We start from the raw sequence: 12,432 nt of genomic DNA on the forward strand, positions 1-12,432 counted from the left end.
ATGTCCAGGTTTATTAGACACCATTTAATTCGGGTCAAATTTGACAATGAATTTAACTAAGGACAAATCCAACAATATATTTTTGTAGCATATACTTTATATTTTCCTAATCAAATGCATGGTCAAAATTGGACCAAAACTAACAAAGGGGCCCAATAACCCTGGATGAAGTAGATATCGGGTGATACCACCATGCACAAGCTCTCATGCTTCGATATTGAAAAGTCACATTTTAAATGTTTGTAGAAAATCATTATAAGATTCTGAATGTTCACAATATATGTGTCTGTGAGTTAATTCAGATCAAAATTATAGATTCGCGTTGAGAAAAAAAATCGGGCATGAATAGTATTAAAAGAAGATAAACACCAATAGTGCTAGAAATGACACACTCACATCTGGTTTTGTCTTCTCAATATGTGTTTTGAATTTGGATATGAATTTGTTGGCACATATCACGTGGACATTCACAATAGAATAGAATATTCCAAAACATTTGAAAGTGACGTTTCAAAATTTGAAGCATGGAAGCATTTGAAGGATGTTATGTGTAGAATCAAAAGTATCGACCAGATGGGGTGAATGGGAGATTATAAAAAAAATCTAGAACATGAAATACTTCAGTAAATAGAAGAATAAAATGGATAGTGAAAATCTAAGCAGCGGAATAGAAGTGTGAGTATTAAAAAGTCTTTCGGAACAATCACAGGGAATGAGGAATGGGAAACTCTTTGAAACTCAACAGTTTATAGAAAGTAAAGTTGAGTGAGGAATGAGAGCATGATGCTTGACAATGACATAGATATATGTTTACCACAGTTCAAATTGTTGGCATAGTTTTACATCTGGGTTCGAGAAGTTGAGTCATAGTTGTGAGGAAATACAGGCCTTCACCTTATTCTACTCGAATTAAGTTTCTCATAACTCACCCAATCAATGGTGGTAGATCTTGCGGTGATCTCTGGACCAAAGCAAACTTGTTCTTTGGCGAATACATACATAGGACGCTCTTGAACGACGCCTAAACTTCTAGAGGATGCACAATCCTCAAGAGTAACAAGTCCAAGCTAGGCTTTGATCATATTCTTCGATGATGCTCAATCACAGTTCAATCCTAGGTTCTCGGATTTTTCCTCACTTAGGATTTCCTAGATTAGTGTGAGGAAGGGTTGCTCATACAACATTTGTAAAATCATGCGGAGTGGCCAACCAAAGATATGTTAGGTCGGAGGCTATTTATTGTCGGGGAGCAACCCAACGGTGTTGATATGATCGTTGGGAGCACACTCGCCAACGTACCCATGACATGTGGCTAACGGCCAGACTTCAAATCACAAGGTGTGTGGGTTGACTTGCCGGGCAAGACATACAACTTCTCAGTGAAGAATTTTAATCTTGGTGTCCTGAGGACTTAATTAACCTCAACACCGAAACTAAATGAGTCTGGAAGGAGATTTTGAAGTCTTCCATCAAAGAAGAAATAGTTTTGATTGAGCTCACACACGAAGACTTCAATCTTGCTTTCACTTAGACCCATCTTAATAGTATGGTTTGCCCTAAGATTCAAATGAAGAACAAAGAAACTAGCAAATAGAAGTCAACGCCTCATCTTCCAATTTTTCAAAGAGCATCTCTGAAGACTTCAATGTTCTCACAACATTTTTATGGGTCATCACCCACTGTAACGAAATCCTCATAAACTTTCGTCTGTGTATACTCGCAAACACATTGCATATTAACTGTTTATCATTAATCATTCAAAACCCACAAAAAGACACTAGTTGCACTTAAAGTATCACCTGGTATTTCCCCATCCTTTGATGTATTCCGCAACTAACGGTGGTGCCGCTGATAGATGAAACCCACCTTTTTTGCGAAAAAAAACCACCATGTCGGCATCGGCTTATCGATTGTAGTAGTCTAGAGCAGGGTTGTCACCATATAATCCATGCACACATATTTAGTAATGTATTCATATATGCTACTTGAGTAATACGAGTGTACGTATGAGTAGAAAAAAATTAAATGAGAAAGGTGTGATAGCTCCTGGGTGCCCCTACACCCTCATGAACGGTAAATTGATTTTTTTAAGCAAAATCTTAAATTCGGGCTCCAAGAATGTTATTTGTGGCTGAAACTTTGCAAGAACATCGAATGTTTGATCATATTTGTTGTCCGAAAGTTTAGGTTTATTTTTATTTTTTAATGTTTTCGAATGTACTGTTCATGGAGGGCGTAAGGGCACCCGGGTGTTGAAAGGCATGTCTCATTTTAAATATTGTAGAAGTCCATATGCTTGTGCTGCAAAAAGGCGTTTTACCCGAAAAACAAACAATTTGGGAGTATATACTGTCAAGATGCTAGCTGTTCTGTTTTCGCCTGCTTTACTTTTTCACATCAGCACCTTTTCCTCATCTTTTAGTGTTACCAAAAGGGATGCACACAGCAAAAACGATTCCAGTGTTTATTGGACAAGAGAATAATCCAAGTACCATCATACCGTGGACAACTTTTAATTAGTGCCTTCATTCAAAATTCATGAGGAGGCACAAGATTTCAGGACCTCTTCGATTTGCAGGATTTTGAAAATGCAGGATTGAAGTTGCATGCCCATTTTAATCCTATATGATTAGCAAGGAGTGTTTGATGCAATAGAAAAAAAACAAAGAGATTATAAAAAGTGGTTTGAGTTGATGTTAGATTTCCTATGAGACAATCATATTTTCTTGTCTTTTTAGGGAATAAGATTTTCTAGTGGGAGCAGAAAGGATAAGGCACCATACTACAGTGACTAACGCCAGATGCTGTACGTCTTGTCTAGTCGTTTTGCTTCCTGCTTTAGTGTTGGCCCAATAACAAAAGGCAAGTCAGGTGGATTAGGATCAATGGGCAGTACTGATATCTAATGCTAACAAAAGTCATGAACCTACAGGAAATGAAAATGAGACAAGCAAACATCACATGATCTGGTGGTATGGGCAACCACACATTCTTTCAGAAAAAAAGGGCAACCACACACATGAACTAGTGGTAGGAGTATAACCACAAGCTAGGCTATATATATGAACCCATCAACCACAAGCTAGGCCATGGGCAAAGCTACCACAACAATCCAGTACAAAGATGCCATGAGAAAGGTAATGCATCTTGACTATATGTGTTGTTCACTACCGGACTCGCGGCCTATGCCTATGGCCCAGGGCCGTTGGCATAGGTCCTTTGCCGTTGGCATAGATCTATGCCTACGGCTGCCGTCGGCATAGGTCCATCGGCGTAGATCACGTCAGCGTAGTCTTGTCAGACCGTCGGCGCACTAAAGCCGTCGGCATAGCAGCCTATGCCTACGGCTTCCGTACAGCCGTCGGCATAGTTTCACCGTCGGCAAAAAAATGGACGAGACGGCGGCTAACGGCGCCGTTGCGAAGTCCGACCAACTAGGAGTTGCCACATGGCAAACCTATGCCTACGGCTTTGCCGTCGGCATAGCCTTCCACGTGGCAGCTCCTGATTGCTCCTGGTCGTGGACTATGCCTACAGCAAAGCCGTGGGCATGGATGCAAAACTATGCCGACGGCTTTGCCGTAGGCATACACGCCACATGGCAGCTCCTGGTATCACAACAGCCATCTATGCCTACGGCATTGCCGTCGGCATACTTGCTGACCAGAACCAAAAAAAATTTTAGCCAAAAAGGCAAGCTATTTACAAATGCTTATACAGACACTAGTAAGCGTTTGGACAAAAACACATGATTTGAAACAAGACCAAATGTGGATAGATTTCTCAAAAAAATGAAATTTCAAGCAGTGACAACACCTAGTTCATCAATCATACTAATAATTTATAATATCATTCTCCGGAATCAACATACTTGTTGAAACAAATATATATCACACGCCTTTGCATAAATTATATAATCTTTTATCTCAATGCACAATTTCTCAACACATGGTGCCTAAACGTTACAATCTCCTGTAAATGAACTATAGTATGTGAACCATTTGAAATTTCGGTGTCATATTGTTACAGTATAATGAATGCCCTTGTTGGGCAATGGACCATTTTAAAACTTCATCACCATCGTACCTACACACATATAAGTGTTGTTCAGTAAATAATCATTTATGTATCAACTAAATTCAGTAAAGGACTATTACTATGAGAAAATCAAGTGTTGTTCAGAAAAGAGAAGTGCCCATTATCACTTTAGTTATAACTGCTACTGCTAGCTGCTCTTGCTTCCCTTCGCATTGTAAGGGTGTAGTATTTAGAAACAAAACCTTGCATATCAAATTATATGGAGAACATATGCTGCAATGAACCATTGACTGATCTAAAAACCAACATTGGCATCCAAACTGGCCCAGCTCTCCATCTAAAAATAATCTTAAATAACAAATAAAAAATTGCAACATCAAGTGAATTTGGGCTGAAGTGAATTTGCCTTTGGTTGACCAATATTCTTCGTCTTTTTGTTCCAATATTCTTCGTCTTTTTGTTCCAATATTCTTCATGTTTGGTTGACCAAACACCATCTCATATTATGATTTATGAAGTGGTCATTTAGTAACACCACAATATCCCAAAGTAGCAGGCATTTTATTTTCCTAAAAAAGAAGTAGCGGGCATATTCTTAAGCTTCTGTACGAGCTTTGCAAAGAAATTTTATAACCCCTCTAGATTGTCTGAGCAACAGTACTGATTCCAGATTGCCGGTTGTATCTCAAATTGAAATCATAAGTTAAATACTTGTGACAACCTACCCAGAAAGTCTCAATCTCAAGTATCATTGCTTCCAAATAAATTACTGTGATGCAACGGTAACTCGTAGATGGCAACCAGAATGAAATTGTATCAAAACGGACCAAATCTTGCTAATAAACTCAACACATAATAGAATTAGACCTTGCAATTATGGCAAGTTACAGCCATCAAATTTATCTGCTCTAATTCGCAACAAGAAAACTTTGATTTGTGATATGATGATGACCAGGCAGCCAAGGAGAAGTGGACATGCAAGAGAGGAGTCGTGACTTGGCGACCGTGGTTGTTCTCTGCACATACCTTGCTGCGGTGTTCGTCCTCCACTCCAGCGTCCTGCGTGTCCCGTCCTTGCCTCCCCGCGCCTTTCACACGACATATCTTCAACCTCCTAACCATCTTTGATGCACTGACGCTGAGTTAAGAAATCTGCCAGGAATGACATCGAAAATTAATAGTCAAGCACAATCCTTGAGATAACATGGTTATCGTAAAAGTACCAATATCTATCAGGAGACCAAACCTACTAATTTAAGCCACGCTTCAAATCTTGCGCAACTTCTCCTATATAGAAGCGTGGTTTCTTCTCATGTAGATGTGGGAAATCTGACACGGATGCATATATGCAACAAAAAATTCTCTAGTGTCATACGCACAAGTTAAGTAGTTAACAAAAGTTTACTTCCCACTACTAATTTTGCACTTGTCATAATAAAGAAAACAGAGCTCGACATCACAGCAACAAAAGCGGTAGAATGGGAGCCTGGAACCATGCACACCAAATCACAGAGTAGAAAATTAGCAGTACTACCTGGAGCAATAAGAAACTCAACGGACTGGGGCAACATTTGGAAGGAGACAAGCAAGTACTACAACAGCTAGCTAGGCTGAATTGAAGATCAACCAAAATCATACAAGTATTTGTTGAGCATGATTATACACGGGAAGGGGAAGGGGTTCACGGCAGGGACCTTTAGGTCATGGCGTGGCTTGCATCTCTCCTCCTCATGTGCATTGGTTTGCATCCAATCCTTGCAGTCCAATCCATGGGCGTCCCCCCCTCCCTGCATCTCTAGAACAACACGACACTTAAATTTCATCAACTTCCATTGCTACTTAATAAAAGAGAAGCAAGATGTATATGCTGCATAAAACATACATGGAGAAGCAAGCTGCTTGAAAACAGAGGAGATCCATGATGGTTGTTTTCATTCGCAACAGAAGAACTCGAAAAAATGTGCAAGTGTATGCTATCTATGGATACACCAACTCCATCAAGTATCTAGCACCCAAACTAAGAAAAAAAACATTCATATGCAGCAGCCCAAACTCAACTTTGAGAGAGCGGACTGATTAACATTTTTTTGTTGGGTCGAATTTTTCACAAATATAGATAGAAGCACTCCAGAAGCTATTAGAATAAATCATAGAGGCTGGCCGAACTAATTGGCGCACTCAAACGATACAAGAGAGCGGCCTGATGAACACATTGTTAGAGACGCACATATAGCTAGTTTCTGTAGATCAATTAATCTACTAGCTTGGTTGCTTCTTTTAGCTAGCATACACGTACGTGATTTGTTATAGCATACATAAACCGAACACACTTTCTTTATCAAAATTTTCACAACTAGAAGAACTCCAGCAGCTAGCTAGGCAGAAGTGAAGATTGACCAAAATCATATCAAGCAATGTGAAGCATCATTATACAAGGAAAAGGGGGGAACAAAGGAGTGCAGAGGGTCTCACCATGGGGGTGCTTTAGCCGATGTAGTGCACCGCCATCACGCCGTGGATGGAGCCTCCGTCACGCCGTGGATGGAGCCGCCGTCTCGCCGGAGTTTACCTGCCGCGTGCGTCCGCCCCGCAGCCACCGGGTGCAAGAGATCCGACCACGAGGGGGAGATGCCCGTGGGACTTGCGGTGGGCGTCGGAGAGGGCGGAGCAGAGTCGCCAGTGACAAGCCGGAGTTGGAGGGGACGCCACCCTCGAAACCCTAGCAATGGGGAGGGGTTGTGGGTGAGCTCTCGGGGACGCGAGAGGCGGATCTGGCCGGAGGGAAGGGAAGAGCGGCGGCAAGGGAGCTCGGATCTGTGCTGCGCGCCGGCGAGGGCCGCCGGTACAAGCCGGAATCGAGCGGCGTAGATGGCGGCGGTGAGGTTTCGTGGGGGGGAGGGAGAGACGAGCGAGAGGGAGAGGTGTGCGGTGGATTTCTGTCTTGTTTTTTCTTCTTTTCCTCCTCCTTTTCTTTAGATGGATGTATGTGGGGTGGAGAGATGGATGGATGGATGTGAGCCATGTCATCAATCCATGGCATAGTTGGTTCCACCAATGAGAATTAAGCTCTTGCAATTGTATTTTCTCCTCTTATTCCGGGTAAACACTTGACAACTTTGGAGAAGGGCATCGGCCTAAATGGCTCGCTCCTTCCCATGCTTTCCGACCGGGCCGAGCCGACCACGGTAGGGCGTGGTAAAGTTTCAGCGCGTTTCGGAGAAGCCTAACCGGAGGCCGCTTGTAACCTAAAATGATGTCCATAAGTGTTTTGTTAAATCAAATATGATGTCTTTACGGCATGTGTAGGTGTAGTGCAACCAAAGGAGGGACATGCCCCACCACTGGAGGGCGAATGTACCTCGGCGACATGCCGGATCTAGCCATTGAAATCCACAAAAAATCATACGATGCCGGAAATCCTCGGGACCTGGCGCGGTGTCGTCATATGGCCCTTGTAGGGTGTGGTAAAAGTTCGAGCGCGTTTCGCAGAAGCTTGACCGGAGGCCGCTTGTAAACTACACCATCCCCAAGGTAGTATGTGGCTATCGAGAGAGAACTTGTCCGGTTTGTGAAGGAAGTGTGTTGCTCGTTGCTTAATTGACCTCGAAACTTCTCGTGCTCTCAAAGGGGACCATTGCATGACACGTGCCAGAACATGGCATTTTTCTAGGCCGCCTGCAATATTTGAGACATTTATTGCATCTGTAGGGTTTCAATGCGGGAAGTTACAGATCTGCATGGAGACCACCTGAAACGATACCCAGAAGTGGTTTGTCAAATCATATATGATGTCTTTGTGGTATGTGTAGGTCTAGTGCAACCACAGGAGGGACAAGCCCCACCACCGGAGGGTGAATGTACCTCAACGGCATGCCAGATCTAGCCATTAAAATCCACGAAAAATCATACGACGCCGGAAATCCTCAGGACCTGGCACGGTGTCGTCGTATGGCCCTTGTAGAGTGTGGTAAAAGTTTGAGCTCGTTTCGCAGAGGCCTGATCGAAGGCCGCTTGTAAACTACACCATCTCCGAGGTAGTATGCGGCTATCGAGAGTGAACTTGTCCGGTTTGTGAAGGAAGTGTGTTGCCCGTTGCTCCGTTGACCTCGAAACTTCTCATGCTCTCAAAGGGGACCATTGCATGACACGTGCCAGAACATGGCATTTTTCTGGGGCCCCTACAATATTTGAGACATTTATTGCATCTGTAGGGTTTTAATGCGGGAAGTTATAGATCTGCATGGAGACCACCTGAAATGATACCCAGAAGTGGTTTGTCAAATCATATATGATGTCTTTGCGGTATGTGTAGGTCTAGTGCAACCACAGGAGGGACAAGCCCCGCCACCGGAGGGTGAATGTACCTCAACGGCATGCCGGATCTAGCCATTAAAATCCACGAAAAATCATACGATGCCGAAAATCCTCGAGACCTGTCACGGTGTCGTCTTATGGCCCTTGTAGAGTGTGGTAAAAGTTTGAGCTCGTTTCGCAGAAGCCTGACCGAAGGCCGCTTGTAAACTACACCATCTCCGAGGTAGTATGCGGCTATCGAGAGAGAACTTCTCCGGTTTGTGAAGGAAGTGTTACTCGTTGCTCCGTTGACCTCGAAACTTCGTGTGCTCTCAAATGGGCCATTCCATGACACGTGCCCGGACATGACATTTTTCTGGGTTGCCTGTAATATTTGAGACATTTATTGCATCCGTAGGATTTCAATGCGGCAAGTTGCAGATCTGCATGGCGATCACCTGAAATGATGTCTAGAAGTGTTTTATTAAATCATATATGATGTCTTTGCAGTATGTGTAGGCCTTGTGCAACCAAAGGAGGGGCATCCCCCGCCACCGGAGGGCGAATATACCTCAGCGGCATGCCGGACCTAGCCGTTAAACTCCACGGAAAATCATACAATGACGGAAATTCTCGGGACCTCGCACGGTGTCGTCATATGGCCCTTGTAGGTTGTGGTAAAAGTTTGAGCGAATTTTGTAGGAGCCTGACCGGAGGCGGCTTGTAAATTGCAACATCTCTGACGTAGTATCTAGCTATCGAGAGAGAACATGTCCGGTTTTGTGAAGGAAGTGTGCTGCATGTTGCTCTATTGGCTATTTCAACCCTCCATCACACTTGTATACATATATTAAGACACAATGCAAGTTCTAGTGGCATTACTACCCCTGAAGGCCCCCGACCGGCCTAACCCTTACCCGTTGACCCTAAGATCCAGGCCTTTGACTTTCACCGGACGGCCTTTGCCCGACAGACTTTTCCACCTGGTTGTGATAGGCCAGCCCATAGAAACATTTCAGACCAAGGTTGGGGCCCAACCCACCACAAGATTCCCTCCGGTTTGACTCGACATGGTCATTTCCACCCTCCCAGTGCTAGCAGCAGCACCGTCCATGAAGGGGGTCACACTCTGGAGCCGCGTGCTCGGTGTTTACACCTTCCATCATAATCCTAGAAAGAATCTGATGGATGTAGATATAAATTTTGTTTCTTTGGCCAAGGAATGAAAAATAAACAAATAAGTCAAAATAAAAGGGTATTTTCTGTAAATCTGAAGCAAACATGATTTTGGTTTGTTCAAATTTGAAACATAGTATAGCAACATAATCCTTTCAAGATTTTGATAAAAACCATATTAAATTTGTCAAAATCGATCCACATGTCAATTACTTATAATTTTAACAAAGTATAAGGACCTATATGCAAAAGTACATGAGGTCACATTTCTAACATACTCAAAAACAAAACAAACTGGATATTCATAATCTACGAAAAATTCTACCCCAAATCGATGTATAATTTGTGTATGTTTAATTTTAGATAAGTTAAATTTAAATTAATCAAATTTTAACTTTCAAAAATAAAAATAATTTAAAATAAAAAACAGATGATATCTGCCGTAGGCATAGTTCTCGGCCAGGAGCTACCAGGAGACGCCACGTGGCGGGGCTATGCCTACGGCCTTGCCGTAGGCATAGATGGAAAACTATGCCTACAGCTTTGCCATCGGCATAGCTATACCACGTGGCAGCTCCTAGTAAAAAAACAGATGATATCTATGCCGACGGTCGCCGTCAGGGCCGTCGACATAGATTTGACGGCGTCGGCCCGCCGTCTGTCCCCGGGCCACCAGAGCCACCTCTATGCCTACGGCTGCTGTAGGCATAGATCGATGTATGCCGACGGCCTTACTATGCCTACGGCTGCCGTAGGCATAGATAAGGCCGTAGGCATATAAGCTTATTCCGGTAGTGGTTGCACAGTAGGTAAAAGTTTCTAGGGACTAATCATGCTAGCTAAATTCTTGAGTCACTGTGAAGATGCATGTACGCATGATTACTTTTGAGTGGCAAATAATCCCTCTGTAAACTTTTGTAAGACGTTTTAGGCTACTGAAAAATCTCTAAGTTAAAGATGATAAAGATGCATGGCGTATGGGCTCCATCCACGGCGTTAATCCATCAAGTCAAAGATGGAGACAGAGTGTCACCACCTGACCTGACCCACAGATCGACCATCTGAGCACCCAGTAACCAACACACTCATTCATCATGATGATTGTTTTGACAAGAGCAATTCCTAATGGCCGTTACCATATTTAAATTGTCACAGTCGGTTCTCATGGTGCTTGTTAATGTACAGTTCAGTTGTCTTAATCAGTGTACATAGCAATCCACTGCATGAGATAGCTACCTGATCTGATGTAGTAGATGTTACCATTTGTCACTGCCAAAGACTACTACTGGTATTTGTATTTCTCCTTATCCTTTGATGATGACTCTTGGTTAGACTTTGGCAGCCAAATGAGAGTATCTGATTTAACACTGATGAGGAAAGTTTAGGCACAGTAAAGAAATATTTTTTCGTTATATACACACATCATACTGACTAAACATGGCCTGACTATTTATTATTACTCCCTTTCCATCGACTAAGCACAACTACTGAATGAAAATAAAGACCATAATTACCTCATGTACTGATTGATCAAAATCTACTATCTCAATTCTGACCAGCACACACTTATATTTATATGGACACACGAGGAGACGCATGCCCGCATTTGTTGAACGTTAAGGACTAATTAATTGATAAATTAGTTATTTTGTCAGCTTAAATTGTTGACCGAATAAGTTCTATTAAAAGAAAAATACTACCTCTGGAACTAAATATAAGACGTTTTTGCAGTTCAATTTTAGCTGAAAAAACACCTTAGATTTAGTTACAGAGGTAGACTTCATACCACATACAACAAGCTGACATCATTTGATTCGTCTTGTTGGAGGAAGCTAAGGCACTAACAACAACCCACTGGATGAGATAGCTACCTGATCTGATGTAGTAGATGTTACCATTTGTCACTGCCAAAGACTACTAGTATTTGTATTTCTCCTTATCCTTTGATGATGACGCTTGGTTAGACTTTGGCAACCAAATAAGAGTATTAGAGAGCTGATTTGACACTGGTGGGAAAATTTTAGGTCCAGAAAAGAAACACTTGTTCTTTATATACATCATACTTATCAGATATGAAATGACTTAAACATGGCCTGACTATAGGTTGTTAATTTCCGTCATAAGCACAACTACCGAATCAAATGTAGACCATAATTACCTCATGTATCAAAATCTACTACTATCTCAATTCTGATCAATAAACTCTTATATATTTATACGGACACACAAGGAGACGCATGCCCGCATTGTTATGCACCAATTAATCGATCAATTAGTTATTGTGTCAGCTTAAATTGTTGACCAATAAGTATTATTAAAAGAAAAACGCTTCCTCGGTAACTAAATATAAAACGTTTTTGCAGTTCAATTTTAGCTGCAAAAACACCTTGGATTTAATTACAGAGGTAGCCTTCATACTACATACAACAAGCTGATATTATTTGATTCGTCTTGTTGGAGCAAGCTAAGGCACTAACAACAATCCATCATCTATCAACAACTTTTTTGCGAAAAGGAGGATATCAACATTCAACAGGCCATTGACAATGAGACGTTCCAGATTTTCTTTCGAATCTGATGAATGTAAACTTTCAATTTCTAGCCTCTCTAGCTAGCCTGAAAGAAACGTTCTACTACCTCACAAGAAGCAACTCCCTGCAGCCATGCGTGTCAGTATCAGCCATGAGCACGATGGCGCCTGTATATATCAGGTTCTTTGGCCATGCATGAATCATGAATGCATATGTCTCTTTGAGTCTCTGCAGTGCAGAATCTAGCGTTAGATAGGATATGCCATCAACCAAAGTGAGGGGACATGTAAAATAAGTAAATGATTGCTATACTTTGGGCATCTTCAACGCGAACCCCTGAAACAGACACTGTATTTTTTTATGGATAGGGTAGCTGGCCATCCAACCATACCCG

This window comes from Triticum urartu, chromosome 4A, assembly GCF_056163025.1.
Source record: "Triticum urartu cultivar PI428250 chromosome 4A, HENAU_Tu73, whole genome shotgun sequence".
Lineage (NCBI taxonomy): Eukaryota > Viridiplantae > Streptophyta > Magnoliopsida > Poales > Poaceae > Triticum > Triticum urartu.